Source organism: Mytilus galloprovincialis, chromosome 10 (genome assembly GCF_965363235.1).
Source record: "Mytilus galloprovincialis chromosome 10, xbMytGall1.hap1.1, whole genome shotgun sequence".
Lineage (NCBI taxonomy): Eukaryota > Metazoa > Mollusca > Bivalvia > Mytilida > Mytilidae > Mytilus > Mytilus galloprovincialis.
In genome coordinates, this window is record NC_134847.1 from 12,111,367 (window position 1) to 12,117,431 (window position 6,065).

The following is a 6,065-nucleotide window of genomic DNA, read 5'->3' on the forward strand; positions in this document are numbered from 1 at the left end:
GGGTATATGTTAAACTGGACAGTAACCCAACATTGTAATAAATGCCAAGTCATTAGCCTGTAAAAAGTGAAATAACAAAAATAATGAACTCCAAGGATAATTCAACTCGTAAAATCCCTTTATATCAAAATAAGAGCTCAAATACATCAAACGAATGGGAAACAACTGTCATTGGTTGTTCATTGGTTGTCATTTGTTGCTGTATATCATACCAGTATTTGTTTTTCCTGAACCAGTATGCTCTAATATGCAATTAAAGGGTTTTTGTACATAAATCAGGCCATAGTTTTCTGGTTTCAGTTGTATTTCATTTTTCATTTTGGGCCTTTTATTAGCTGACTATGCATTATGGGTTTTATTCATTATTGAAGGCTGTACGGTGACCTCCAATGTTGGAATGTGGCTATTGTTAAAGATCCACATAGATTAAGGTAAGCGTTATTGAATCTGTAGAGCCTCTAGATAATTTTTGTCTGACATGTTAAAACCATAATATATCAAAATAACAACAAAAAAAGCGAATTACAAGGTAAATTTAAAACAGAAAATCATTTATCAAATGCCAAAATCAAAAGCTCAAACACATCAAACAAATGGAAAACAACTGTCATATTCCTGACTTGGTACAGGCATTTCCTTATGTAGAAATGATGGATTAAATCTGGTTTTGGCTAGCTATCTAGCTCAACCCAATACACATTAGAAGTTTGTTTTTCTCTAATTATTTTTTTTCTTCAAATTATTATATGATATTTATGAGGTCATGTTAAGTTCCAGGAAATTGCGAGAATGCAGAATTTTTCACTACTAAGTATTAACACCAGAGCTTCCAGGGGCCTTGATGGGCCCCAAGACCCCTCTCCATATGACTTACCCCGGCTTTGAGTACACATCATTTTGGCCTAGCTACACCCCTGGCTGTTTAGAGCGTATATAAAGAGGAAAAAAAGAACCCTATCTACATATGTAACATATGCACACAAGATGTAGATTCAAAGGAAGCCAGTGTAATATGTAGATCTTGTTTGGAGTGGCAACATTTATCTTGTGCTAGACTAAACAACTTCCAAAGGCAAAGAATTGGTTTTTTAACAATTGCAAATGTTAAATCATGTATCCATTTGAAATTCATGGCAAACAACTATTAATATTGTCTGTCATATCTGTTTTATGATGCAGTTTTGCATAACACTATTTTTATCACTGGCAGAATATTTAAACCATAGATTTTACACAGATTTAAATTTGAAAATCAACATTTTGTTATAAATATTTTAGAAAAAATATATTTAAGAATGTATTTACAAATGTGTTTTCATGCTTTTAATTAATATTATAAAGTTATAAATTATTTATTTATGAAAATCTTTTATTTTTTATTGTACTGTATTTTTAATGCTTGATATTGTGATAAAGTGATTTTAAATTATTATTAAGCTTTTTTATTCTCCACTAATCACATCAATGAACAGTTTTATTTAGTGCCAGCTAAATAGCAAATTTGCTATTTTGCCGGTGCCGGTGTCATATGGTATTTTGAACCCCCTAAAAATTGAACCCGGGGTCAAAATACCATGCGTTAAAAGGACCCTGGGGTCATTATACCGCATGGTATTTTGACCCCGGGGTCATTTTTCACATATGGTATTTTGAACCCCCCTGCAGTATATTGAACCCCCCTGTTTTTGAGAAATAGTATTGCAGATAATCTAATTTACAATTTATTGGCTATTATTTTTTTTAATTTGAGATTTTGAGTAGGGGGGGTCAATATACTGCAGGGGGTTCTAAATACCTATATAGGCTATATCATAGTTATAAAACTCCAATAAGTAGTTTGTATGTATTTAACATGCTGGAAAAGATATAAGGGAAAAAATTATTTCCATGGTATTTTGACCCCCCTGCAGTATATTGAACCCCCTACCATAGACCTTAAATTTCAAAAATCTAAGCTATTCTAATCCTTAACATAGTAATAATACTCCAATAAGTAGTTTGTATGTTTTTAACATACTGGAAAAGATATTTTGAAAATTTTACTTAGCCATGGTATTTTGACCCCCCTGCGGTATATTGAACCACATACTATGGACCTTATATTTAAAAAAATTTAGCTTTTCAAACTCCTTAACATAGTTATAAAACTATATTATATTGAACCCCCTACTATACATCTAAAGACCTTTAATGCTAAAATATCTAGCTACTGTAACTCCTTGACATATTTATTATACTTCAATAAGTAGTTTGTATTTATTTTAGTAGCTTGAAAAGATGTTTTGAAATTTTTAGATTAACTGAGCCATGGTAATTTGACCCCTCCCCCTTTTTTACCATGGAGAATTAAAACTTAAGTCTACCATTCTATATAAATATTTCAAATATCAAAGAATTAAAGTGTCCAAGCTACATGGTTTAGTTATAATGCTTTAAGAAGTTTTTTGATTGAAATTTTGTTGGTTAAGACTTCAGAGCACTTCAAGTATACCAAGCAAATATTTTTCTTTTAACCAATCATTGAAAATTGACCTCCCCTTCATGTATTAATGATTTTATATATTTGATTAGCTTTTATATAATGTTAAATGTTTTATTAATCATCTAGAATGAAAAAAATCAGGGGGGTTCAATTTACCAGGGGGGTTCAATTTTCCATACAGGGGGGGGGGGTCAATTTACCATAGCGATATTTTGACCCCGGGGTCATTTTACCATGGGGTTCAAAATACCATATGACACCGGTCAAATAGCCACTGCCTTAAAAAAACTTTCAACAAAGTTAAAACAAAATGGCATATAGACACACTATAGACAATGTCCATGAGCAAGAATATAAAAATGCTTAGATCTACAAATCAGTCAACATGGCCAAAATTGTCGGTCAAATGCTTATAGGCAACTTTTGGTGTTTTTGCTTGTCTTGAAAGCAACGGAGACCATTTGATAACCAGGGTGAAGGGTCAGGACTCTGGATTTTTTTTTACAAATATAATTTTCACATGTTGTTAAGCTGCTTTACGCACATAACTTTGTGGAGGATTTAACAACTGAAATTGATGTTCTTAGTCGAGAGTTCTAATGGGACTGGCACCCTAGTTCCAAAGCAAGAACAAATATCTAAACACATCGATATCTTTATCAAATTTATGAGGAATTAAGTTCGACAATGACAATTTTCACTTTTACGGTCAAGAGTCATGGTCCTTGATATATTTTGAAAATGACATTGTTAATGTTTCTTTGCAATGAATTATGAACCGTTCAATCATTGCCTTTAAAATATTGTATCTAGGGAAATCACAAATCTGGTGGTATTGCTTTGGGTTTTAAAAAATATTTAGACAAATATATTAAATATACTCAGTCAGACTGCCAATTTGTACTTTGGTTTAGTATAGACAAAAAAGTTTTAGATTTACCAAAAGATCTATTTTTGGAATTATATATATCCCACCGGTAAATACTTCATATACATCAGAAGATGCATTTACTGAAATTGAATTTGAATTACAAAATTCTTGTAGTAAAACAAACTATATTACTATGCTTGGCGATTTTAATAGTCGCACAGGAAATTTGTCTGATTTTTATAACATTGATATAGATAGTTCTTTTGAAAATAATTTCACAGATTATAATGAATTAGTGATATGTTGATTGGTCGGTTAATCTATATTGAGTATGCGGCTATATGGGCGATTGGTCTGTTAATCGGGTTGGTTATACGTCCGTTAAGAGTAAAACGCTTAATTTAATATTAAACTCTATTGAATATACAGATTTTTGGCATGTTATAAGAACCAAATCAAAAAAAGAAAAGTGTCTGACAAAAGGATATCTATCATAGAACATTTTGCACTTGTAAAAACATTTCTTAGTCTGCGCAGTTTTCAGTAAAACTAAAAGGCGTCGCGCAGGTATGTAGTATTTATGCTTATACGCATAGCATTTTTTTTAATAAAAGGCGAAACAAACAAATTTAGATATCATTTAAAGGACAAAAATAGTACTGTGGTTCTAAAAAATAAATTGACATTAGTAAATATTTCATAATTGTAAAATAACGTGAACAATACCACGTTTTAGTGAAAATTATGGGAATAAAGTCTGTTAATGGGTTGGACAATTGAAATTGTGTCAGTTAAGAGTTATTTAGCCACGACAATAATTTTGCTACCTTTATATTTTCCCCTTGAAAAATTTAAGAATGAGATGTTCCTGAGTAAACAAAAATGACAATACGGTGCCACAGTATCCTAGAAAGAGCATTTTTATTTTGACTTTCTTCGCATTTTATTGAAGGATGTGTCACTTCAATATAGCGTGATATGGATTGGCCTCTGGAATATGCATGAATTTTTTATTGACGTTTTCAATCAGCCTTAACTTTTGTGTCTGTTCGAAGTAGCACGTTCTCAATTCCTAAAGTGTCTTTCTAATACAACACAGGGTACATATAACGTGTTCTCGTTCACATATGAACATGATATTTGTCACTGGACGTTAAACCCTAATTCGTCAGCATCATCCAATTGGTTATTTTCTTCTATTACTTAATCATATGTTGTTTACAAATCACTCTAAAGAAGTAAACGGAAAAGAGCGAATGCAGCTACATTTGGTTATTTTAAGTTTCAATTCATTTTATTCCGTTTAGTTCCTTTCTACATAAGTGCAGAGGAGAACTACAGTTTTCTATGGTGGCCGGTGAAGTCCATTTCGCGTTTTCGCGATTTCGCCTTTCATATTCTATAGGGCGAAAAGGCGAAATCGCGAAAAGGCGAAATCGCGAAGTCAAAAACGCGAAAACGCGAAGTCGAAAACGAGTAATCGGTTTCGCGTTTTCGACTTCGCAATTTCGCCCTATATAATATGTAAGGCGAAAACGCTAAAGCGCTATTTAAAACGCAAAATGGCATTAATCTGCCACCATAGTTGTCCGCATGTAAACTTCTAGAATTTGTCACCAATATAAGTACATCGCAATCTGTTACTGTTTCAACAGCCACCGGTGTTTCATGTGTGTATTCTTAAACAAGTATTTTTTTCTCTCGTTTTTAGCAATGTATCACTCTCTACTGTCCTTATATATTATTCTATATTCTGCGTTTCCATCCAGATTCTCGTGTATACCATGAGGGTCCGGATTGGGGGTACTGTTTATTTCTGTATTCTTTAAATTGTTATGTCATTTTTTTCTACATTATATTTATCTTACTCATTATTCTTTCTTTATTTTTCATATTTTTGCCACTGTCTGTTTGTTTGTTTTTGTTGTATATTTTAGTAACAATCCTATTGTTTGGATTTTATACTAATAAAATTCTTATTCTTATTCTTATTCTTATTCTTATTATTTTGTCATCCCAATATATTTTACTTACTGATGTTTAGTTACATTACGACGTTTATCTCTGATTTATATACTGGTTACCAATGTAGATGACAAATTTGTGTCATTCATGACAATTAAACAGAATCAACATGATATATGCGATCATTCTTGGATGAAATTAATATTACTTTAATATTACACTTTTTGAAACCATTTTTATCAATTTTCAATTTCATGTGTTGTTTCCGTATATGTTATGTTTCATTGCTCATGTGTTGTTTTCGTATATTTAAGCCGCTCGTCTTGAGCCTACTCATTTGATCCGATAACACCCCATACAGTAATAAAATTATACTTTTATTGCCATTCATAACTCTTAACTGACCAATTAACAGACCGGGTTTTATACATCCGACCCATTAACAGACCAGGTTTTAAATAAAGATTGATTTATTTCACCAAAATACAGATTTTCGTGTAGATTTTTCACACTATGATATTAATATGGTTAACAAACATAATGCCTTTCTTTTTTCGATGTTCAAAATATTGAATGCAAGTAAATTTAACCAATGTGTCATTTTGTGTACATTTTATGTGTGTAAAATGTGTATAAATTTATTGATGAGTAACCCGCCTTTTCATTTTATATATCGTACATCGAAGCTAGAAAAATAATAATTACACCACTGAATTCAGTACATTGAATTGTTTTGTTAGACATGAA